This window comes from Ornithorhynchus anatinus, chromosome 1, assembly GCF_004115215.2.
Source record: "Ornithorhynchus anatinus isolate Pmale09 chromosome 1, mOrnAna1.pri.v4, whole genome shotgun sequence".
Taxonomy (NCBI): Eukaryota; Metazoa; Chordata; class Mammalia; order Monotremata; family Ornithorhynchidae; genus Ornithorhynchus; species Ornithorhynchus anatinus.
The window spans coordinates 139,713,638-139,739,572 of NC_041728.1; the positions used below are offsets into that span (position 1 = coordinate 139,713,638).

Sequence of the window (25,935 nt, forward strand, 5' to 3'; positions counted from 1 at the left end):
TGGAAAGGCCTCTCGGAGGAGATGTTCCTTCAGCAAGGCTTTAAATGGAGGGAGAGTAATAATCTGTTGGATTTGAGGAGGGAGGCATTCCCGGCCAAAGGCAGGACGTGGGCCAGGGGTCGTCAGCGAGACAGGCTAGATCGAGGCACAGTGAGAAGGTTAGCACCAGAGGAGCGGAGTGTGCAGGCTGGGTTGTAGGAGAGGAGAAAGGTGAGGGAGGAGGGGGCAATGTGTTGGGGTGCTTTAAAGCCAATGGTGAGGAGTTTTTGTTTGATATGGAGGTGGATAGACCACCACTGGAGATTTTTGAGGAGGGCGGTGACGTTGTGAATGTTTCTGTAGAAAGATGATCCAGGCAGTAGAGTGAAATATGGACTGGAGTGGGGAGAGGCAGGATGTTAGGAGGTCAGCAAGGAAGCTGATGCAGTAATCTAGATGGCATAGGATTAGTGATTGTGTTACTGTAGTAGCAGTTTGGATGGAGAGGAAAGGGCGGATTTTAGCGATGTTGTGAAGGTGGGTCATCCTTATGAGTCTCCCACTCCTTTCTGCATTGCCCTGACTTGCTCCCTTTTCTCTTCCCCTCTCCCAGTTGTCACGTTTCTCTGAGCCGGTCCATGGCATTCCATTGTTTTGTGTGTTTATTTTAATGTCCATACATTCCCTGCACCTCGATTCTCTCCCTTTGCTCTACCCCTCACTCCCTTGCCCCAAAGTACTTGTGTATGTGTATATATATATATATATATATATAATTATATTTATATTGACGCTTGTTTACTTGTTTTGATGTCTGTCTCCCCCCTTCTAGACTGTAATAACAATAATAATAATAATGGCATTTGTTAAGTGCTTACTATGTGCAAAGCACTGTTCTAAGCACTGGGGAGGATAAAGGTCATCAGGTTGTCCCACGTGGGGCTCACAGTCTTCATCCCCATTTTACAATTGAGGGAACTGAGGCACAGAGAAGTTAAGTGACTTGCTCAAAGTCACACAGGTGACAAGTGGTGGAGCTGGGATTTGAACCCATGACCTCTGAGTCCTCAGCTCGTGCTCTTTCCACTGAGCCACGCTGTCCAGTGTGGGCAGGGATTATCTCTATTGCTGAATTGTACTTTCCAAGCACTTAGTACAGTGCTCTTCACACAGTAAGCACTCAATAAATATGATTAAATAAATGAATCCACGTTTAAACATTTAAGCTCACCATTAAGTCCCAAACCTTTCTTAATGACTCAGATTGGCAACAAGATTCAGACACTGTGAAATAACAATAGTGTTGTTGTGTTTAAACAAGCATACTTAAAAAGCACATAAAAAGTGACTCTAAGTAAGGCAGAGAGGCCTAGTGATCTTTTCACTAGCATGGACCTGGGAGTCAGGGGACCTGGGTTCTAATCCCCTCTCCACCTCGTGTCTACTCTGTGACCTTGAGCAAGTCACTTAGCTTCTCTGGGCTTACCACATCTGTAAAATGGGTATTTAATAATAATAATAATTATTATAATGTTGGTATTTGTTAAGCTCTTACTATGTGCAGAGCACTGTTCTAAGCGCTGGGAGAGATATGGGGTAATCAGGTTGTCCCATGTGAGGCTCACAGTTAATCCCCATTTTACAGATGAGGTAACTGAAGCACAGAGAAGTTAAGTGACTTGCCCACAGTCACACAGCTGACAAGAGGCAGAGCTGGGATTCAAACCCATGACCTCTGACTCCCAAACCCGGGCTCTTTCCACTGAGCCACGCTGCTTCTATTTAGACTGTGAACCCTATGTGGGACAGGGACTGTGCCCAGCCTGATTGTCTTGTATCTACCCCAGTGTTTAGAATAATGTGTGGTATATGATAAGCACTTTACAAATACCACCATAAACAAAAATCCTCTTCCAAAGAATGTTATCTAAGTTTAAGGAATTTGAGGAGATGCAATTCTAATTATCCCTAAACTACTTAAAGGAAGCAAGGTATGAAAATATCTGCAGAAAAATTGATTGTTGAAGAAATTAGTATTGGAAATATGTGGCTAACAAATGACGGATAAACTTGTATATGAGACAATGCAAAGTAATGCAAATTTATCTGTATAGCACTGTCCCTCAGACAGGAAGATTATGCTACTCTCCCTGGGGTGATTGATAATATTAATGTGTGGCTGACCCGCTCTTACACAGTATGTACATTTAAAGATTCCACCTTGTTGCTCACAGTGTCTGGCCCTGTTTTTCTTTCTCCTTTGTGCTACATGTCATCCTGAAACCTGTGCTCAATGATAGTCACCCCAACTCTCTAAAATTGGCTGTGGAGATTAAAAGTTTTTCCCTTTGTTTCACTTGTTTAGTAAAAGACAACAGGTGTTATAGAATTCCCAAAATCAGGAACCTAAGTCTCCATAATCAAAACCCATTTTTAATATTGTTTGTTTTTATAATTCATATGTTCAGTTATTCAGTAGCATTTACTGAGCACCCTACTATGTGTAGGGCACTATACTAAACACTTGTAAGCATACACAATAATCAGTAGACATGATCCCTGACCCCAAGTAGTTCATAATCTAGTAAAGGAGACAGATACTAAAATAAATTAGCTATACTGAGACATAACAGAGAGTAATATACTAATGGCATTTAAAATTATTTGCATCTAATATATAATAGAGAAGCAACATAGCCTAGTGGCAAGAGCGGGACTTGGGAGTCAGAGGACATGGGTTCTAATGCCGGCTCCACCACTTGTCTGCTGTGTGACCTTGGGCAATTAACTTCACTTCTCTGTGCCTAGTTACCTCATCTGTAAAATGGGGATTAAGACAGTGAGCCCAAGTGGGACAACCTGATTACCTTGTTTCTAGCCCAGCACTTAGAGCAGTGCTTGACACATAGTAAGCTCTTACCAAATACCATTATTATTATTATTATTATTATTATTATTATGTGTAATTTTAATGATTGTCATTTGGGAGTTCCACCCCCTGGATGCTCTAGCAGGGTACATGACAGCGATGCAACTTGCACAAGGTGTGTTGGGTTGGAATATGGGCTTGTCTGGGCACCCTTATCTGATTGTTCTTCTCCATATCAGTTGGAGGGGTTGATTTATGAGGCGTGTCCTCCCATTGGTTCCTGCAGAGGAGATCTGATTAATGTGGAACAACTTCCAATTGTATGTCATAAACTGATGTAGACAGAGGGTGGGAAATCCAGGCAGTTTCTCCAAGAGCCTTAAACACCCTTATGAGCATAATAATGTTGGTATTTGTTAAGCACTTACTATGTGCAGAGCACTGTTCTAAGTGCTGGGGTAGATACAGGGTACTCAGGTTGTCCCACGTGAGGCTCACAGTCTTAATCTCCACTTTACAGATGAGGTAACTGAGGCACAGAGAAGTTAAGTGACTTCCCCACAGCCACACAGCGGATAGTGGCAGAGCTGGGATTTGAACCCATGACCTCTGACTCCCAAGCCTGAGCATCACAATACTGTGTCCCAGCTACAAGGGGGATGTCATGTGTACTGCCATAACCTTCTGACCCATGACCCCCTTCTCCTTTGGAGGACAGAGAGAACACATAGGCTTCTCTGGGGGATGTCATGCTGATGCTCCTCTGGAAGACAGAGAGGAATGGTGTTGGGGTGACACAGAGTGGCTCTGACAGGGAGAGCATTGGGGATCTCAAAATGCTCCACCTCTGTCTTCCCTTTTTTTAGGCCAGCGACTATGTTGTTTAGACCACCTGGAAAATGGTTGAGAGACTGAGAAAAGGTGGCTGCTTTTCTTATCATCTTGAAAGACTTTGCCTGATAAGTGGATCATAGTTCAAAATGATACAAATTGTTAGCAGAACCCTCTAAAGTTATGCCCATCTTGTATAAAGCAAGCTAATTTCCTAATGTATTAAATAAAAAACTTGTCTGGATCAGCCATATCAGCCTTCTTCACATGCCACTCCACAGCTCTTTCTCTTCATTTCTCTTAAGGAAACCCTCTATCTGTACTCTTCTCCTGACTATCCCTCCTCTAAATCCTTACTTGCACTAATACCTAACCTGGAATCCCTTTGCCTCAGACCACAGCTTTCTCTAATTTCAAAGCCCCTACATAATCAATCTTCTCCAACAAGCCTTCCCCAATTAACTCCCAATAATGAGTCACATCAACCCATCAGCTACTTCTAGCATATTTGTAAGGTCCCTTAACACTTGTGTATTTATGGGTAATTGAATCTTCAGTCACTTTATTGTGAAAATCCTTTTGCTAAATATGTTTATGTCTGTCTCCCCATTAGAGTGTAAGCTCTTTGTGGGTAGGTAATGTGTCTCCTGATTCTGTTGTAACTTCCCAAGTATTTAGTAAAGTGCATTGAACACAACAGGTGCTCAATAAACAACCTTAGTATCAATAAAGCTTGATAAAGGTTGATATTGAGGTTTTAAAACAACCTCAATAAACAACCCCCTTGTTAAACAACCTTGTTCTTATAATCTAAATGAAACACTAGCTCACAATTCCAAAGAGCTCTTTCTTTCTAACCATTTTTTGAAAAACTTAGCTGTGGAGAATGAGAGAAAATATTGCTCCATGACTACAGTAGAAGTAATCCCAGGTATATGACAGGTTATGGACTGCTTAACCCATGTTATCTTGAATTATGGCTATCCCAGGAGGCCATATCTGATCTTCCTCCACTCAGATGAATGTATTAATTTATAGGATGGTTATGAGCCCCCTCATTTAATTGGTTACTGCCGACGTGAGCCAAGTTTTGTTGTTTTTTTTTAATGGGCTCCCCATGCCCAACTCCATTGATTTTGTTGTATAGGAGTTGAAGTTGGGCTCTTTTTGCTGACAGGATATGAAACTTTATTAAAACTGTATTATGGATGGAGAGAATGTTTTTAAATAATTAGAATTGATATCCTTCTCCTCCACCAGCCTCACTACCCCTGCTATAAGAGGGGGGTGGATTTGGGGCAGCTGCTTTTCCACACCCACCCCAGCTTGTGAGGGCCCAGAGTCACTTGTGGAGGGGCAGATAGGAGGCAGGGAGGGGGTGGTTTCAGGAGAGAGAGAAACTGGGCTCACCAAAAGTTAATAATAATAATAATTGTGGTATTTGTTAAGTGCTTACTATGTGCCAGTCACTGTTCAAAGCACTAGGGTAGATACAAAAGAAACAGGATGGACATAGTCCCTGTCCCACATAGGATTCACAGACTTAATCCCCATTTCATAGAAGCTTTTGCGTGGAAGAGGGCAATGGTAAACCACTGCCGAATCTTTACCAAGTAAACTCTATGGATACATATACCAGAACAACCTCATGACAGAAGACAGGAAGTTCTGAAGAGGTTGTGTCCAGGGAGTTGCTGTGGGTCGGAAACGACTTGATGGCATTTGAAGAAGAAAGGAGTCAGAAGGACCTAATCCCAGCTCTTCCTCTTGTTTTCTGTGTGACTCTGGGCAATTTAACATCTCTGTGCCTCAGCTACCTCAACTGTAAAATGGGGATTAAGAATGTGACCCCCTATGGGACAGGGACCTTGTCTAACTCACTTTGTTTGTATCTACCCCAGGGCTTAAAACAGTGTTTGGCACATAGTAAGTGCTTAATAAATGCCACAGTTACTAATTATCATTACCTCCCCTTGGCTGGTCATATTCACAGACAGGGAAGGCTTAGCACCAAAAAATCTATTTTGTACTTAGGGCAACAGCATCAAAAGCTCTATCCCTTGCTTTCCCACAGTCACAGGAGTGACACTGGTGGCAAGAACAACAGCTTTCTGTGACTGGCTGGGAGTCCCCTGACTGCAGCCGCCCAGCCTGGGGTCCCCCTTGCTGCGAATAACAATTTGGTTCACCCACATATGCTCTGCTTCAGTTTCAGAGGAAATTCCACAATCATCTTGGGTTCATTCCCTTTGAGTTTCTCAAAATGTCCTGCCTCCCTCTTCCCCAGTCCTCCTCTTGCTCGCCAGATCAGGTGATCTAGTAACTCAAACTGAGAGACAGATTGTACTGTAGACACTTTAAAATGTTGGGTGATATATCATCTTGAAGGATGATATCAGCCAGTCTATCAATCATGTTTATTGAGTGCTTACTGTGAATCAGAAAGAGCATGACTTGGTGCGTAAAGCCCAGGCTTGGAAGTCAGAAGAACTTGGGTTCTAATCCTGGCTCCAATAATTGTCTTCTGTGGGTCCCTGGGTAAGTCACTAAACTTCTCTGAGCCTCAATGATCTCATCTGTAAAATGGGGATTGAGACTGTGAACTCCATGTGGAAGAGGGACTTTTTCCCAACTGGCTTGTAACTACCCCAGTGCTCTGACACATAATAATAATGTTGGTATTTGTTAAGCGCTTACTATGTGCCAAGGAATGTTCTAAGCGCTGAGGGAGATACAGGGTCATCGGGTTGTCCCACATGAGGCTCACAGTCTTCATCCCCATTTTACAGATGAGGGAACTGAGGCACAGAGAAGTGAAGTGACTTGCCCACAGTCACACAGCTGACAAGTGGCAAAGCCGGGATTTGAACTCATGACCTCTGATTCCCCAGCCCAGGCGCTTTACTGAGCCATGCTGCTTCTCTATAGCAAGCGTTTAACAGATACCATGAAAAAACAACAAAAAAGAGGATTTCACCTGAATAGCATGCCAAAGCGAGGTATGTGCTGCCCTGTCATGAAATGGTAATATTTCCTATTCCTTTCTTCCCTGCTTTAATCTTGAAGAATTTTAATGCTAATTCTCTGAAGACAGACATCAAAAGCAGGAACAGTGAAAAGAAATATGGATAAGACTCAGTTCTGGATCTCCTTCTATTCTCTATCCACACCCCCTCCCTTAGAGAACTCATTTGCTTCCATAGCTTTCAACTGCCATCTCTATTCAGATGATTCCCAAATCCGTAACTCCAGTCCCTTCTTCTCTTCTCCTCTACAGTCTCGTATTTCTTCCTGCATTCAGGACATCTCTATTTGTTTATCGCTCCTTCATCTCAAACTGAATATGTTCAAAACAGAATTCCTCATCTTTCCACCCAAACCCCGGCTTCCCTGTTACTTTCCCAGCATTGGGAACAGCACTACAATTCTCCCTGCCTCCTTATCCTGTAACCTTGGGCATTATCCTTGATTCATCTGGCTCAGTCAAACCACATATTCAATCTGTAATCAAACTCTGCCAGTTCTACCTTCACAACATCTCTAGAATTGGCCCTTTCCTCTTTATCCAAACTGCTACCAGGCTGATCTAAACTCTCATCATATCCTTCCTTTACTAATTTTAGCCTCCTCACTGACCTCTCTGTCTTATGATTCTCCCAGCTCCTGTCCTTACTTTACTGTGCTACCTATATCATTTTCTAACAAAAAAAAGGTTCAATCCATGTCTCCCCATGCCTCAAGAACCTCCAGTGGTTACCCATTCACCTCTGCATCAAACAAAAACTCCTTGTCATCAGCTTTAACACACTTAATCAGCTCTCCACATCCTACCTTAGCTTGCTAATTACCTACTTATAGCTTAGCCCATACCCTTTGTTCTGGTAGAGCTAACTTGCTCACTGTACCTCTCTCCATCTTGTCCATCTTGCTGCCGACCCCCTTTGCACTTCTTGCCTCTGGCCTGGAACTCCCTCCCTTCCCCTGCTTTGGAAGCAGCATGGCATAGTGGATAGAACAAAGGCCTAGGAGTCAGAAGGTCATGGGTTCTAATCCCAGCTCTGCCATTTGTCCGCTGTGTGAACTTGGGCAAGTCACTTCAATTCTCTGGGCCTCAGTTACCTCATCTGTAAAATGGGAATTAAGACTGTGAGTCCCATGTGGGAGAGGGATTGTGTCCAACCCTATTGGCTTGTATCCACCCCAGCGCTTAGTAAAGTGCCTGGTACATATTACGTGTTTAACAAATCACACAATTAATATAATAATAATAATAATGTTGGTATTTGTTAAGCACTTACTATGTGCAGAGCACTGTTCTAAGCACTAGGGTAGATACAAGGTAATTAGGTTGTCCCACCTGGGGCTCACAGTTAAATGCCATTTTACTGATGAGGTAACTGAGGCACAGAGAAGTTAAGTGATTTGCCCACAGTCACACAGCTGACAAGTGGCAGAGCTGGTATTCGAACCCATGACCTCTGACTCCCAAGCCCGGGCTCTTTCCACTGGGCCATGCTGCTTCTTAAAACAACTCCAGTGGTTGCCTATCGACCTCCGCTCCAAACAAAAACTCCTCACTCTAGGCTTCAAGGCTCTCCATCACCTTGCCCCTTCTTACCTCTCCTCCCTTCTCTCTTTCTACCGCCCACCCCGCACGCTCCGCTCCTCTGCCGCCCACCTCCTCGCCGTCCCTCGGTCTCGCCTATCCCGCCGTCGACCCCTGGGTCACGTCCTCCCGCGGTCCTGGAACGCCCTCCCTCCTCACCTCCGCCAAACTGATTCTCTTTCCCTCTTCAAAACCTTACTTAAAAATCACCTCCTCCAAGAGGCCTTCCCAGACTGAGCTCCTCTTGCCCCTCTACTCCCTCTGCCATCCCCCCTTTACCTCTCCGCAGCTAAAGCCTCATTTTCCCCTTTTCCCTCTGCTCCTCCACCTCTCCCTTCCCATCCCCACAGCACTGTACTCGTCCGCTCGACTGTATATATTTTCGTTACCCTATTTATTTTGTTAATGAATTGTACATCGCCTTGATTCTATTTAGTTGCCATTGTTTTTACGAGATGTTCTTCCCCTTGACGCTGTTTAGTGCCATTGTTCTTGTCTGTCCGTCTCCCCCGATTAGACTGTAAGCCCGTCAAACGGCAGGGACTGTCTCTATCTGTTGCCGACTTGTTCATCCCAAGCGCTTAGTACAGTGCTCTGCACATTGTAAGCGCTCAATAAATACTATTGAATGAATGAATGAATGAATTCTTATTATTACCCCTTCATATCTGACAGATCCCCACTCTCTCCACTTTCACAGCCTTATCAAAAGGCTTCCAAGAAGTCTTTCCTAAAAAAGCCCTTATTTCTGCTATTCCCTCTCCTTTCTGCATTATCTTTGTACTTGGATATGTACCCACACTTGGTGTTCAACCCACCCTCATCCCCACAGCAATTGATCATTCTTACTTATTGAGCACTCACTGTGTGCAGAACACTGTACTAAGTGTTTGGGAGAGTACAATATAACAGAATTATTGGACATGTTCCCTGTCCACTTGTATGTGCATCCATAATTCATTTTCATGTCTGTCTTCTCCTCTAGACTTGTGGACAGGTAATGTGCCCACTAACTGTTGTGTTATTATCTCCCAAGCCCTTACTTAGTACAGTGTTCTGCCCACAGTAAGATAAATAAATGTCATGATTGTCTGACTGATTGATTGACTGATGCTCCTTTCCCTACTTTATCCTTCCACTCTGTTTCTCCCCTCTGACCTCCGATTTTTCTTACTCTCTCTTCTCTATTATCCCATTTTTACTCTTCCAAGAGATTTAATCTGATTTGACTATCACCTGGGTTCATGGGTCTCCTTCTAATTGTTTACTATATTGGCAATTTGATTAATCTGCAATTATAATGGTAATTAGAGCAATATGTGCCCTGTTGAGATAATGTCATTATGATTTAAATGGTTAATTAGTAAACAATTTACAGTTTCTTGGTGTGAAAATATTTTTCTATAGCTTCTCACTTATGGATTTATTCATTTTGTTTTTTTTCTAAGAAAAAGCAGGCCACATAATTAGAATGTAATAATTAAAATTGCTATAAGCATCTATATTATTTTGTCCTTTAAAATCATATAATTCCTTTGAACTCATGCCCTGTGCATAAACTGTAAGCTTGTTATGGGCAGGGAATGTGTCTGTTTATTTTTATATTGTACTCGCCCAAGTACTTTCTAGAATGTAAGCCCAGTGTGGGTAGGGATTGTCCCTTTTTACTGCTGAATTGTACTTTCCAAGCACTTAGTTCAGTGCTCTGCACACAGTAAACACTCAAGAAATATGATTCAATGAATGAATGAATACAGTACTCTGCAAACAGTATGTGCTCAATAAAGGATTAATGACTGACAAAACTAGGCGAGAGAGGGGATGAGAGGCAAAATACAAACTTGGGATACTCTGAGCAATTGTCTCAGGGATGTTCTTAGTATTATCTTTTGTCCAGTCAGTGAATAAATGATTTTCTGAGTGGTACAGTGTTCTGATAGCTGTGGTAATGTACCAATCAGTGGGGTTTGTTTGCTTATTTACTAGGTGCAGAGTACTATATTAAGGTCTTCAAATAGGACAACACTACCAAGTTGGCAGAAACTTTGCCTACAACAAGCTTACAGTCTAGAGAGAGAGACAGACATTAATATAAATAAATAATTTACAAATATGTACATAAGTGCTGAGGGTGAGACAAATACCAAATGTCTAAAGAGTTCAGATCCAGGTCCATAAATGGGGCAGAAAGGAGAAGGTGGTAGGGAAAAGAGGGCTTAATTGGAAAAGGCTTCTTGAAGAAGATGTGACCTTAGTAAGGTTCTGAAGGTGAGGAGAGTAGTGGTCTGGTGTATATGGAGGCAGAGGGCATTCCAGGCTAGAGGAAGGATGTGAGAAGGGTGCGGGCTGGGCTGTACTAGGAGATCAGTGAGGTAATGTAAGATGGGAAATATCTGAAACTATTGATGTCATTGATAACTTTTGATGTGATTTGGTCAATTCTATCTGTTCACACAAATAAAATTTAGGAAGGACTAAATCACTTAGTTTGGAGGTGGCAAAACTATTAAAAGCATTTTTTCATTTATTAAAAGCAGTTTATTATTTTATGTGCAATTGATGATTATATAAAATTTGAATGGACATTTTATGATTGATTGTTTGGAACTATAAATGTTTTCACTTCACTTGCCCAGTGAGTATTAGATGAGTTCTTTAATTGCTTTTATCTTTCAACAGTGTTATGCTATTAACTCTGCAGAAAGGATAAAACCTTCTCAAGAGACAAAAGACCACACCTACCTTTTAGATAATATATCTTGTTTGTCAACTCCAGCTATAAATATTTATTATGGATTCTTATTCTGACTAGAGGGGCAGAATAATTATAAAGATTATTTAGTCCTGACAGTAAGTCTTCTGTTGCATTGTGTCTTCACTTTATTCATGTGAGTTTACTACAGTGAAGCAATTAAAATTAATGATGATATAGAATTAGGGGACAAGAAGATTTTCAATCCCTGTAGTATAAACAATTATTTCAGTGCCTTTTATTTCATTTCTTAGTTCTTGTTAAGTCATGTAAATAAACAGAGAACATTCTGCAGACATAGTCATTCATTTTCAATATCACTAAGAAAATTTTCAAGTTACTGTAATGAATGGCTTATGCAAATACTTAAATCTAAATTTCAGTGTCATATATATTCATTATATATGTACATATTTTGAGTCACTACATATCAATCAGTATACTCAGTGTCATATAGTGCTTGGTAGTGGCTTATGTGATGCAAAGCAGCATGTAACATGCCCTAACAAACAAACTCACAGAGATTTTTATTCAGTCAAGGAACTCTTGTCTTAGTCATTCAAGTGCTACATGTAGTTTGTAAATGTTGCACGGTATGTGCACTAAATGATCCATCCAATGCTAACCGTATTTGTAGCATAATGTCAGAATTAATTTGGATTTCTGGTTCACAATCCTTGCCTCTGAGAGGACACAAGTCACCGTACCATAAAATGAATATTACTGTTTGTTGTTGTCGTGTCAACTGTTTAGAGATCCTGTGTAGGTTTTTTTGTTTCCTTCCATATGTATGCTGTGGAAGCATTTGGTCAGTAGATGGAGTAGCAGGTCACAAACTTGCTAATTTTCCCATGTGACAGGGGTTTTATGAGACCTAGGCAGAGTATACCATTTATTTTTAGGTTTCATGAGGAATAACTCATGTTTCATAGTCATTTGCATTAGACTGTTTTGTATTCGATCGTCATCAAAAAAGTAAAGCAGCTAAATTGTATTTGGATAGATAAATTAGAATAGCAAATTCAAGTACAGGATCACAAAGACAATAAAATTAAGTAAATATTTTATTTAAATCATTCACTATTAGTGTGGAGGCCTGAATGGCAAATATTGTCCTCATGTTTTAGAAAATGTGGGGTTTTTTTCCCTATAAACGATGTCAACTAAGGTCACTGAAACACTAGATATATTCACATTGACATTTTACTTCTTTATATTTGTACTTTGATACAGAAGTTTTAGTATGAAAAAGGCATCATGTATCTCCTTGTGTTTGAAATACAGGTTTTATTCACAGACACCCCAGCAAGGCTATGTTCCAGATGACCTGAATATATATTTTATTCCACCCTAATCTTCCTCAACCCCTCAGGTGCCTTTCACCCTTTTCCCAGAAACAGCATCTAGCCTTACCTGACATTATCCTCTCCTGATTCTCCTATCTCTCTGACCAGTCTCTTTCATGGACTCCTCCTCTGACTCCTAGTGGGTATTTGTGTGAGAACCACAAGACACATTTCTGTGTCTCCTTCCATTCTCTTTCTACCCCAACTCCCTTGAAGAACTCATTCATGCACATGGCTTCAACTACTATCTCTATGCTGATGATTCCCCAATCAAAATCCCCGGCCCCTACCTCTCTCCTTGTCTGCAATCTTGCATTTCCTTCTGCCTTCAGGACATTTCTTCTTTGATGTTCCACTTACATTTCAGACTTAATATGTCCCAAAGAGAACTCCTCTTCTTCCCTGTACTCCCCCTGACTTTCCCATCACTATGGAAAGTATGACCATCCTCCCTGGCTCACAAGTCTGTAACCTTGGTATTATCTTTGACTCATCTCTTTCATTCAACTCGCATTCAATTCCTGTTAGTCTGCCTTCACAACATCGCTAATATCTGCCTTTTCCTCTCCATCCAAACTGCTACTACATCGGTTCAATCATCGCTTACTGTGTACAGAACACTGTACTACGGGCTTGGGCAAATACAATCCAGCAGAGTTGATGGACATCTTCCTTGCCTACAATTTTACACTTTAGAGGATGAGCTAGCCAGCCTTTACTGCATCTGCCTCCTTGCTGACCTCACGGCCTCCTGGGTTTCCCCACTCCAATCCAAAATATCCCATAAATTTTATTCTATTACCCAGATCATTTTTTGAAAATAATTCTTCAGTCCATCTCTTCCCCCTCCTCAAGAACTTCCAGTGGTTGCCCCTTGATCTAGGCAGCAAACAGAAACTTCTTACCACTGGCTGTAAAGGCCTTAATCATCTTGCCCCTTCCTATCTTGCCCACTGCTACCTACTACAACACAGCACTCTCACTTTGCTCCTATTACACCAATCTACTTGCTGTACTTCAGTCACATCTATCTCACTGCAGACTTCTCTCCCATATCCTCCCTCTGGCCTAGAACTTTCTCTCTTTGCATATTCATTCATTCCATCGTTTTTTATTGAGAACGTAGTGTATGCAAAGCACTTGACTAAACACCTGAAGCACTGTACTAATATCCAACAGTTCACCACTCCACGCACCTTTAAAGCCTTATAAATCACATCTCCCCCAAGAGCACTTTCCTGTTGCTAAACCCTCATTTTCCCTACTCCCTTTCCCTTCTGTGTCACCTTACACTTGGATTTGTTCCCTTTATTCACCTCCACCCTAAATCCTGCAGCACTTATGTACATATCCGTAATATTACTAGCTCACTTCCCCCCTTCAAAGCTCTATTAAAAGCTCACCTCCTCCAGGAGGCCTTCCCAGAATGAGCCCCCCTTTTCCTCTGCTCCTCCTCCCCTCTCCATCACCCCTACTCCCTCCTTCTGCTCTATCCCCTCCCCACCCTATAGCACTTATGTATATGTGTACATATTTATTCTTCTATTCATTTTATTAACATCGTTAATAAAATATATATATATATATATTTATTTATTTTGATGCTATTGATGCCAATCTACTTGTTTTGTTGTGTCGTCTGTCTCCTCCCTTCTAAACTGTGAGCCCGTTGTTGGGTAGAGATCGTCTCTATCTGTTGCCGAATTGTACTTTCCAAACGCTTAGTACAGTGCTCTGCACACAGTAAGCATTCAATAAATATGATTGATTGAATGAATGAATTTCCCCTCTGGACTGTAGGCTTTGTATGGACAGGGAACATGTCTAGAAACTGTGTTAAAGTGTACTCTCCCCAGTGTTTAGTATTAGTGCTAGGCCCATGGGAAACCCTCTGCACACAGGTTTGTAATAGAACCTAATTATGAGTCAATATCAGACTTGGTCAGACTCTGTGACATGCAAGGACTGTTTCTTCTTAGTGTGAGCACAAGTATCCTGTCAGCCATTTTTTTTTTTTTTTTTTTGGCCTGCTGTGCCAATGATTCTAGGAGTTGGCACTAGCAGCTACATAACGGAGAGGTGATAGGTTGATAGTAGTACGGGTTTGTCTCCCCTGTACTGTACAGATGGTCTTTCCCTGTTCATATGAGCCACTTAACAGTGGGATTGAATCGTGTACATGTGCTCGGCAGTCTCTACGAAACTGATGTACTTTACAAATGTTAAATAATAATAACACAAAGTACAAGTCAAATCCACCAACAGTGCCTTTGCTTGAAAAAAAAAAAGCCTGTCTCCTTCTCCTGGTCAATTACCAGTTGTTTAGAGTGATACTGACTATGGTTAATAACATTTTTGTAGAGTACTAACATTGAATGTAACACAGCACAGCTGTGAACTCGCTGGGGTTTCCCTAACACAAAACCAGACAATTAGTTCGCTCAGAAGCTTTCCCATTCTAAGATTGAGACTGAGGCCACTTAACTATATAACTCCAAGACAAGACTGGGGGTGACCATTTTCTATTCAGTATCATTCAAAGGAAATGCAAGATTAGACACTAAGTCTAACACTGGTATTTTTTGAGCACTTAATGAGTGCAGAGCATTATACCAATGCTTGGAACAGTAAAATGCAATTGAGTTGGTAGACAAAAGCTCAGCCCACAGGGATCTTAAAATATAGGGGGAAGACAAACATTAAAATATATTACAGATAGGGGAAATGGCAGAGCATAAGGATTTGTACATAACTGCTGTGGTCCCTGGGGGTGGGGCATCAAAGTATTTGTGAAGCAGAATCTTGTTAATTTTGTGAATGATCCAGTAATCAGGGCTAAACCAGCTGCCTAAATAGAATCATGGCCAAAGTAAAGCTTTAATCAGTATGAGAATTTGGAAAAACTACCAACAGAAGTTAAGAAAGCTTAGAACAATAATAATAATAATAACAATAATAATAGCTGTGGTATTTGTTAAGTGCTTACTATGTGTCAGGCACTGCACTAAGCCCTGAGGTGGATACATGCAAATCGGGTTGGACACAGTCCCTGTCCCACGTTGGACTCACAGTCTTGATCCCAATTTTACAGATGAGGAAACTGAGGCCCAGAAAAGTGAAGTGATTTGTCCAAGGTCACACAGCACACAAGTGTTGGAGCTGGGATTAGAACCCAGGACTTTCTGACTCCCAGGCCCATGTTCTAACTGCTAGGCCATGCTGCTGACTACTAAGGTATAAAGTTTCAAATGCCAGACTTGATTTTCTGATTACTAGAGGCCACTATGCATGAGCCCCCTGATAGGCTTAGTGTGTGGGGAAAGTAGATGACAAAGGATTTACATTAAAATAATCCCAAATTAGATCAGCCTAGGTTTCTCTTTACCTAGACATAATTTAAGCAAAGAGAAATACAGCATGGTCTAATGGAAAGTCAGTCAGTCAATCATATTTACTGAGTACTTACTGTGTGCAGAGCACTGTACCAAGCATTTGGGAGAGTATAATATAACAATACACACATTCTCTCCCCACAACAGGCTTGCAGTCTAGAGGACAGGCCTGGGACCTGGCTTCTATTCCTGGCTCTGCCACATGTCTGTTGTGTGTACTTGGACAAGTCATTTACCTTCTCTGTGCTTCAGTTTCCCCATCTGTAAAATGTCGATTAAATCCTACACCCTGCTACTTAGATCCTGAGCCTCATGTGGGACAGAGACTGTGTCCAAGCTGATTAACTCATATCTACCCCAGCACTTGGAACAGTGCTTGGCACATTGAATGCACTTATGTATTATTATTATTGTTATTATTTTTAATAAATAACTTACCATATAGAACTTTTCTTCTGGCTGGAAAACAGGGTATAGCAGGCAGGAGCTATACACCAGAATAACTGAGGCATTTTTGCAAGTTCCTCCAAGGGAAACCCTCCCCTGCCTTCAGGAAGTGGTGTTTCACTATTCACTTCCACTATTGGCATAAAAGGCAAACTCCCCTAAGAATATCTTGATAACTTCTGTTAGATGAAATTTGTCTCATTGAATCCTGGGTTTTATAGGATGGGGATCCATTCCTCCTCCACAATTTTCTTGCCAGCCTAGCCTTTTTGGCCAAGCTTGTTTGCAGGACTTTGAAATCACACTATGTTAGCTATAACCTCATCTTCCAATCCCCACAAGCAAGACTCAACTCCTGGACAAGATTTAAAACAAAAAATGCTCCTAGTTCCCACAACTCTAAGACTTCTCCAAACTTTTCTGTATCCTCTAGTTTTGGTATTTCATTATTAGTCTCTCCCATCATACATTATACTGAGGTTAGGAGCTACAGAATTACACAATGTTATTGTGCCCCAGTATCTGAAAAATATAAAGGAATGCAAGGACACTAATCAAGATGAATTCAAAGTGGAATAAAACATTCTATTGATATCTGGAAGCTACAGCAACTGCTCAAAATACATATAAAAATGATGGTATTTGTTAAGTGCTTTCTATGTGCCAAGCACTGTTGTAAGCACTGGGGTAGATACAAGGTAATCAAGTTGCCCTGTTTGGGCTCACAATCTTAATATCTACCTTACAGATGAGGTAACTGAGGCACAGAGAAGTGCCAAAAGTCACACAGCTGACAAGTGGCAGAACCAGGATTAGAACCCACTTAAAAAGGTGCTTGGCACATAGTAAGTGTTTAACAAATACCTTAAAAAGAAACCCCACAGCCTCTGACACCCAAGCTCGTGCTCCTTCCACTAAGCCACGCTGCTTCTCAATCACTAGGTGTCCCTCTTAAAGCTGATGGTCAGGGGTTTCTGCAGATGTGGAAATGGCTGGACAACTGTTGGATATTTTTAACAGGTGGAGAGACCAGTCAACCAATCAATGATATTTACTGAGCATTTACTGGATATGCACAGAAGGGCACACAGTAAAGGCCCAGGACAGTACAATGAAGTTGGTAAACACAATCACTGCCCTCAAAAACAAAGTTGAAGGAAAATATGGGCATCTCAGTTTGTTTGGACATATTGGGCTTGATGTGTAAGAGGGAGACCTATTCTTGGAAGCAGGAGGAAATGCGAGACTGCAAAGCAGAAGAGAGGCCAGGGCTAGAGAGATAAATTTGGGAATCATCCACTGACAGGCTTTAGATTTGCCAGAAAATATTTAAAGCCCCTGATGTTCAAGACTGTCAGGGCCAAGCTGAGGATTTAATTAACAGATATCAAACATTCCAGCCATGCATTCTACCAGAAATCTATGATTGCATGGGGAAAGTCTTGAAAAGAGAATTTTTGTCCAACATATCTCCCTAAATTGGATTATTGACTTGTTATAGCTTCCATTTTAGTCCAAGTATAGCTTAGGTAGAGAGACTTAAAGTTACCAAGTGAAAGTTGCTTCTGGCTGAGTCTCCAGGATAGCGGCAACAGCCACTTCCAAGTGCTAAGTCGTCCTCGTCCTCGCTATGCCCTCCAAAGAAATTGGCTCTATCCCAAGGTGAGAGGTAGCTTTTTTTTTCCCTCTACTGACAGAGGAGCCAGCCTCCTCTTCCTCCTCCTCCTCCTCCTCCCAGCCTCAAGTCAGGCATGAAGTCAGTGGCCTTCCACCCGCCTGTGACTTTGCCTTCTAAAGGTGTTACTGTTGACTGACTGATTGATTGTTTGACTGATGCTCCAAATTAGCAACTGATGAGCAGCCAATGTACTCTCACTGGTGATTCTAGGAACAATTGTACATGACGTATTTTACCTAATATTATACAATTATGCATTGTACAATTTTGTTCTCTCATACGTCTTGCCCGTGGCAGTAATCTATTCTGGAAATTATGAAAGGAAAAGAGGAAAGAAAAAAGACCACAACCTCTTTGTTAAACATAATTGTCAAAATGTAAAATGATCCTCCCACCCACAGCCCCCACTGGAATGTAACAGCAGCCAGGGGCCTAAGACTAATGCTCGAGATATAAGTGTAACAAATTATATTTGCTGTGTCCTCTTAGGTGCTATCACAGAACTTCCATGTTATATAGGGATCTGTTGAATTTAGTCTAGACTTAAAAAAAAAATAATAATAATAATAATGGTATTTGCTAAGCACTTACTATGTGCCAAGCACTGTATTAAGCAACGTTCTCAACACCACTCTGTACTGAACTCAACTCACTGGTCTGCTCTCTCTTCGTCAATCTCATGCTATTAACCCACAGCCCGGGGTCACTTGCACAGGCCTCCTTCTTCATTCTTTTGCTCGAACCTCAGAGAGCTGCTGGAAGCATCCTTGCATGCTTTAACTTTTGCCCAGCAAAACTATTTCTCCACCGATATTGACACCCCTGCCCATCGCCCTCTCCAGTTGTTCCAGACAATTGACTCCCTTCTCAGGCCCCTCGTCGTCCCCCCCCACCTCCCCCATCCCTTGTCCCCAATGACCTGGCCACCTACTTTTATTAAGAAAATTGACACAATCAGGTGTAAGCTCCCTAAAATTGTTCCTGCTCCTCTGAAGTACCTCCCTATTCTGGCCTCCTCTTCAACTCTCCCACCCTTCCCAGGTGCATCTCTAGAGGACCTCTCTTGCCTTCTCTCAAACACCATCCCTTCCACCTGCACATCTGAACTCATTCCTTCACACCTTATCAAATCTCTTGCAACTCCCTTCTTCCCTCAACCTTTCTCTCTCCAGTGGCTTCTTCCCCACTGCTTTCAGACATACCCATGTCTCTCCTACCCTAAAAAACCCTCCATTTACCCTAGTGCTCCCTCCAGTTATCGCCCCATCTTCCTCCTACCATTTTTCTCTAAAATCCACGAGCGAGTTGTCTATACCTGTTGTCTCAAATTCCCCTCCTCCAATTCTCTCCTTGACCCCCTCCAATATGGCTTCAATCCCCTTCACTCCACAAAATCCACCCTCTCCGAGTTCACCAATGATCTCCTTCTTGCCAAATCCAATGGCCTCTACTCCATCCTATTCCTCCTCGATCTCTCAGCTGCCTTCGACATGTGGACCATCCCCTTCTCCTGGAAACATTATCCAACCTTGGCTTCACTGACCCTGTCCTCTCCTGGTTCTCCTCTTATCTCTATGGCCACTCATTCCAAGTCTCCTTTGTGGGGTCCTCCCCTGCCTCCAACCCGCTAACTGTTGGGGTCCCTCAAGGTTCAGTTCTGGCTCCCCTTCTATTCTCCACCTACACCCACTCCCTTGGAGAATTCATTCGATCCCAGTGCTTCAACTACCACTTCTATGTGGATGAGACACAAATCTACATTTCCAGCCTTGAGCTTTCTCCTTTCTCACAAGCCCGTACCCTTGGCTTGATCCTTGACTCCTCTTTCTCATTCAACCCACATATTCATCACTAAATCCTATCAGTCCCACTTTCACTACATCACTAAAATCCTCCCTTTCCTCTTCACCCAAACTGCTACCATGCTAATTCAACCACTCATTCTATCCCAACTGGATGACTGCATCAACCTACTTGCTGACCTTGCAGCCTCCTGTCTCTCCCCACTCCAGTCCTTACTTCACTCTGCTGCCTGAATCATTTTTCTACAAAAATGTTCAGGACGTCACCATGCGCCTCAAAAAACTCCAGTGCTGGCTTATCCACCTCCGCATCAAACAAAAACTCCTCACCATGGGCTTTAAAGAACTCATCACCTTGCCCCCTTGTACCTCACCTTATCCTCTCTCAGGGTTGCACCTGGAGAATTTCCAGTACTCTACAGTCTCGACTAAAGGAGTGAGAGTCTAGCAGAGTCATATCCATTCCATTTCTAGCTTGGACAATGGCTAGTGAATGGAAGGCAATCTGCTACAAGACATAACTCACCTGTGCTGGGCAGCAGCGGCATGGGAGAGAGTCAAGTGCAGAGACTCAAGTTTAGTGCGTAAAAGGAGGCAATGGTAAACCATTTCCATATTTTTACCCAAGAGAACTCTATGGATACATTACTAGAACGACTATAGATGGAGCTGGGGTGTTCTGTGAAAGATGTGTCAGTGGCATCTCTATGGGTTGAAGGTCACTCTATGGCAAAAGACAAGGCAAGACAAGACCACACCTCACATTTCTCCTTCTACAAGGCAGCCCACACACTTCACTTCTGTAGTGCTAACCTCTCACAGTGACTTGATCTTGCCTGTCTCACCACCAACCCCTAGCCCACATCCTGCTTCTGGCCTGGAACACCCTCCCTCTTTAAATCCAATAGTCAATTATTCTCCTGCTCCATTCAAAGCCTTACTGAAGCCACATCTACTCCAAGAGGCCTTCCCAGACTAATACCTGCTTTTCCTCATCTCCCATTCCCTTCTGCATCACCCTGACTTGTTCCCTTTACTCTTCCACCCTCCCATCCCTACAGCACTTATGTACATATCTGTTATTTTATTTATTTGTATTGATGTCTGTCTCCCCTCTTCTACACTGTAAGCTCTTTGTGGGAAGAGAATGTGCCTGTTCATTGTTGTATTGCACTCTCCCAAGTGTTTATTACAGTGCTTTGCACACATTAATCATTCAATAAATATGATTGAATGAATTGAATGAATACAAACAAATCAGGTTGGACACAGTCCCTGTCCCACATGGGACTCACAATCTCAAACCCTATTTTACAGATGAGGTAACTGAGGCACAGAGAAGTGAAGTGACTTGCCCAAGGTCATACCGCAGGCAAGTGGAAGATCCAATATTAGAACTCATGACCTTCTGACTCACAGGCTCAAACTCTATCCACTACGCCATGCTCCTACTCTCTTGTGTTGTTTTGGGATGTTTAAATGGCCACTCACCTTGGTATACAGTGCAGCAGTTGACAGACAACAACAACAAAAAATCCCATAAGAGGGTGTTTGTGTGATAGAAGAGGAAATGTGTGTGTGTCTGTGTGTGTGTGTGTGAGAGAGAGAGAGAGAGAGAGAGAGAGAGAGAGAGAGAGAGAGAGAGAGAGAATGTGGTGGCTAGAGACAGATGCAAATCTTTTTGCATCCCTCGATTTCCTTCAGCTGTGCATGTGCTAAATAGCGACTAAGGGTGTCAGAATATTATAATGTGACCAAGACATCCCCAGAGCTGCAGAATTCAAGAACAGCATTGGGTCCTGTACTAAATATTTTCTTCTAACTACTGCCTTTTTCTGGAGTGGGCAAGTCATTTCTCATTACTGTATCTGTCTTGGTCTGACACATAGAAACTTTAGGAATTTTGTTACTTGGATAGGATTAGAAATGTGGAAGTGGCTACTGGCCACTTGCAACCACCGCAGATACCAGTCAAGGGGATATATGTGGCATCATCATAAGATATCATGATGGTCATTTTACAGAATCAGTCAATCAAAGGTATTTTTGTAGCATTTTACTGTGTACCAAACACTATGCTAAGTGCTTAGAAGAAGGCAATACAATAGAGTTGGTTGGTACTATTCATACCTATAAGATGCTTACAATCCTTACAATGGGGAGACAGACATTAAAATACATTACAGATGGGGGAAATTGCAGAATAAAATAATAAGTACCATGAATACTGTGGACCTGAGGATGTGGTGAGCTTCAAACTGATTAAGGAGCTCACACTCAAGTGCAAGTAGTGTAGGGACATGAGTTTAATTAGGGTATTTATCGGTTTTGTTGCTATTGATACCTACTTGTTTTGTTTTATTGCCTGTCTCCCCCTTCTAGACTGTGAGCCTGTCATTGGTTAGGGATTGTCTCTTTTGCCGAATTGTACTTTCCAAGTGCTTAGTACAGTGCTCTGCACACATCAAGTGCTTAAAAAGTGTGATTGAATGAATGAATGAAAGCCTCTTGGGGGAGATATGATTTTAATAGGTTTTGAAGTTGAGAAGACTGGTAATCTATTTGATATTAGGTGGGAGGAAATTCCAGGTCATAGGGAAGATGGGGACAAGGAGTCAATCAGTTATTAAATGGTATTGATTAAGCACTTATTATGTGCTGCACATTATACTAGGTGCTGGAAAAATACAATATAATATAATTGGAGGAAATGAGCATTACCTAACTTGAAATTATAGTCAGCCAATTGTATTTATTGAGTGCTAACTGTGTGCAGAGCACTGTACTAAGCACTTGGGAGAGTACAGTATAAAAATATACACATTCCCTGCCATCTAGAGGTGTACTCTCCCAAACCTTTAGTTCAGTGCTTTGTAAACAGTAAGCATTCAATAAATACAATTGATAAGGAGGAGGATACTGACATTAAAATGTCACAGAATGGGAAAATAGCAGAGTATAAGGATATCTACATAAGTCCTGTGGAGTTTTAAGTGGACAGAAAATCAAATACTCAAGGGGTATAAATCGAATGCATAGATGACACAGAAGGGAGGGTGAATAGAAGAAATTAGGCTTTAGTCAGGAGAGAGCTCTTAGAGGAGATGTGGATTTACTATTCATTCATTCATTCATTCATTCATTCAATTGTATTTATTGAGACCTTACTGCTTGCAGAACACTGTACTAAGCACTTGGAAAGTACAGTACAGCATACAGAGAGACAATCCCTGCCCAAGGTGGGCTTAGAGTCTGGGGGCAGGGGCAAGGAGGTGAGGGGAGACAGACATTAAACCAGATAAACAGGCATCAATATAAGTAAATAGAATTACAGGTATATACATACTTGTATATGCTGGGGGTGGGAGGAGGGGCAGAAGGGCAAACAGAGTGAGTCGAGGTGACGTGGAAGGGAGGGGGAGCTGAGAAAAGGAGGCTTAGTCTGGGATGACTTCTTGGAGGAGTTGCACCTTCGGTGGGGTTTTGAAATGGGAAAGCATGATTGGCAGATTTGAGGCGGGAGGGAGGTCCAGGCCAGAGGTAGGACTTGGGCCAGGGGTCAGCAGCGAGACAGGCGAGATCAAGGCACAGTGAGAAGACTAGCAACAGAGGAGTGGAGTGTGCCAGCTGAGATGTAAAAGGAGAGAAAGGAGGTGAGATAAGAAGGGGCAAGGTGATGGAGAGCTTTGAGGCCAATAGTGAGTTTTTGTTTGATACAAAAGTTGATAGGTGACCACTGGAGATTTTTTTTGGTGGGGGGAGGGGGGTGACTTGCCCTGAAAGTGCTGTAAAAGATAATCTGGGCAGCGGAGTGAAGTATGGACTGGACTAGGGAGAGTCAGAAGGCTGGTAGGTCAGAAAGGATGCTAATGCAGTAATCCAGTTGGGATAGGATGAGTGACTGTACTAACATGGTGGTGGTTTGGATGGAGAAGAAAGGGCAGAGCTTGGAGATGTTGTGAAGGTGAGCCAACAGGATTTGGTGATGGATTGGAATTGTGGGGTGAATGAGAGAATGGAGTCAAGGACAATATGCAGGGTTGAATCAATCAGTCAGTGGTATTTTTTGAGAGCTCATTGGGTGCAGAATACTGTACTAAGCACTTGGAAGAGTACAGTACAACAGAGTTGGTAGACGTTCCCTGTCCACAATGAGCTTACAGTCTAGAGGACAAAACACATAAATATCAGTAAATTTATAGATATATGTATAACGAAACAGCATGACACAGTGAATAGAGCACAGGGCTGGGAGTCAGAAGATCATGGGTTCTAATCCCAGCTCTTCCACATTTTTGCTGTGTAACCTTGGGTGAATCACTTAACTTCTATATGCCTCAGTTACTCATCTGTAAAATGGACATTCAGACTGTGATCCCCATGTGAGACAACCTGATTCCCTTGTATCTACCCCATCGTTGAGAACAGTGCTTGGCACATAATAAGTGCTTAACAAATGCCATTATCACCATCATCATTAAGATCATTGAGGTAAGGTCAGAAGGGACAAGCTGACAGTGTTTTAAAGACATGGTAAAGAGTTTCTGTTTATTGCAGAGGCTGAAGAGCAATCACTAGAGTTTCTTGAGGAGTAGAGACATGGACTGAACTTTTTTAGGAAAAATGATCCAGGCAGCGTAGTGAAGTATAGAATGGAGTGGAGAGAGGCAGGAAGTTCAATGAGGAGGCAGACGTAGTAGTCAAGGTAGGATAGATACGTTTTTGGATCAACATAGTAGCAGTTTGGAGGGGAGCAAATGGAGGATTTTAGCAATGTTGCAAGGTAAAACTGACAGGTTTTAGTGTCACATTGAATATATGGGTTGTATGAGAGTGCTGATTAGAATATAATGCCAAGGTTATGGGCTTCTGAAACAGGAAATATAGTGATACTGTCTAGAATTATTGGAATGTCTGGAGTAGGACAGGACTTGGGGTAAGGAATTCTCCTTTGGGTTGGCAGTGAGACAGGTGGTATCATGGGGAGTGAGAAGTAAAATACTGGAAGAGCTAGTGTATGAGCTGGGCTTTAGTGGGAGATTTCTGAGGTAAGGTATAAGGGGGAGAAATGAAGCCACATAAAACCATAATGTTTCTCCAGTGTGATAGAGAAGTAGCGTGGTTTAGTAGAAAGAGCCTGGACTTGGGAGTCAGAGATCATGAGTTCTAATCCCACCTCTGCCACTTGTCAGTTGTGTGACTTTGGGCAAGTCACTTCACCTCTCTGTGCCTCAGTTACCATGAGGCACATGATGATCTGTAAAATAGGGATAAAGACTGTGACCCCCACCTGGGACAATCCAATAACCTTGTATCTATCCCAGTGCTTAGAACAGTGCATGGCACATAGTAAGCACTTAACAAGTAGCATCATTACCATTATTATTATCCCTGGAGATCCTTCCAAGTTGCAGGATTCAGTACCTGATGCCAAAGTGATGGGTGGCTGGGAAATCAATATAAAAATTCAGACACAAAGGAGTCTATGCCCTAAGCATTTCATGCAGGGGACAGACCAACTGCAAATCAGATGATCTCATGTAAAACAGTGTGATTAGCAACTCTATTTATAACCAAACTGGGTTCTGAACATTTGCAGTCAGCAAAAAGTTTCAGGTCCAGTCAGAATGTTGATAGCTGAAAAAAACTTTCTTCTGATGATGATGATGATGGTATTTGTTAAATGTTTACTATGTGTCAAGTACTGTTCCAAATGCTGGGGTAGATACAAGCTATTCCCACATGAGACTCACAGTCTTAATCCCTGTTTTCCAAATGAGGTAACTGAGTCCCAGAGAAATGAAGTGACTTGCCCAAGGTCAAAAGCAGACATGTGGAGGAACTGAGATTAGAACCTTGGTTCATCTGAAACCCAAACACTTGCTCTAATCCTCTAGGCAATGCTGCTTTCCCAACTGCTTCCCTACTGAAACAGACAGTTGCCTAAAAATACATTTCCTCATGTTTGCAGCTCTTGGTGTCTATGTCCCCAAACAGTAGTACAATCAGTGGTACAAAAAGAGGAGTATAAAACAAGCAAAGTACATTATCTATGAGACAGGCCTATGGGGCCCATAACCCAGGGATGAAGTGGTAAGTGGATGGAAAGACCATTCTTTCATCAGCCCTCCCCCCTATTTCAACACCTTCCCATGCCAGACATAGGGTAGCTCTTATTTTAGGTCATTGCCATTTTGCCTGAGGAGGGGACTCTGAGCCCTCTCTAGTACTGG

General features: G+C 42.2%; 1 protein-coding gene and 1 non-coding gene across 2 annotated transcripts in view; both read left to right on the plus strand.

Annotated features, from left to right (window-relative positions):
* Positions 1 to 25,935, plus strand: part of NLGN1 (neuroligin 1) — a 762,025-nt gene that overhangs the window by 471,314 nt on the left and 264,776 nt on the right.
* On the plus strand, positions 20,082 to 20,218 carry LOC114816650. Its single transcript, XR_003764446.1, has one exon. It is a non-coding gene; the product is annotated as a small nucleolar RNA SNORA7 (small nucleolar RNA).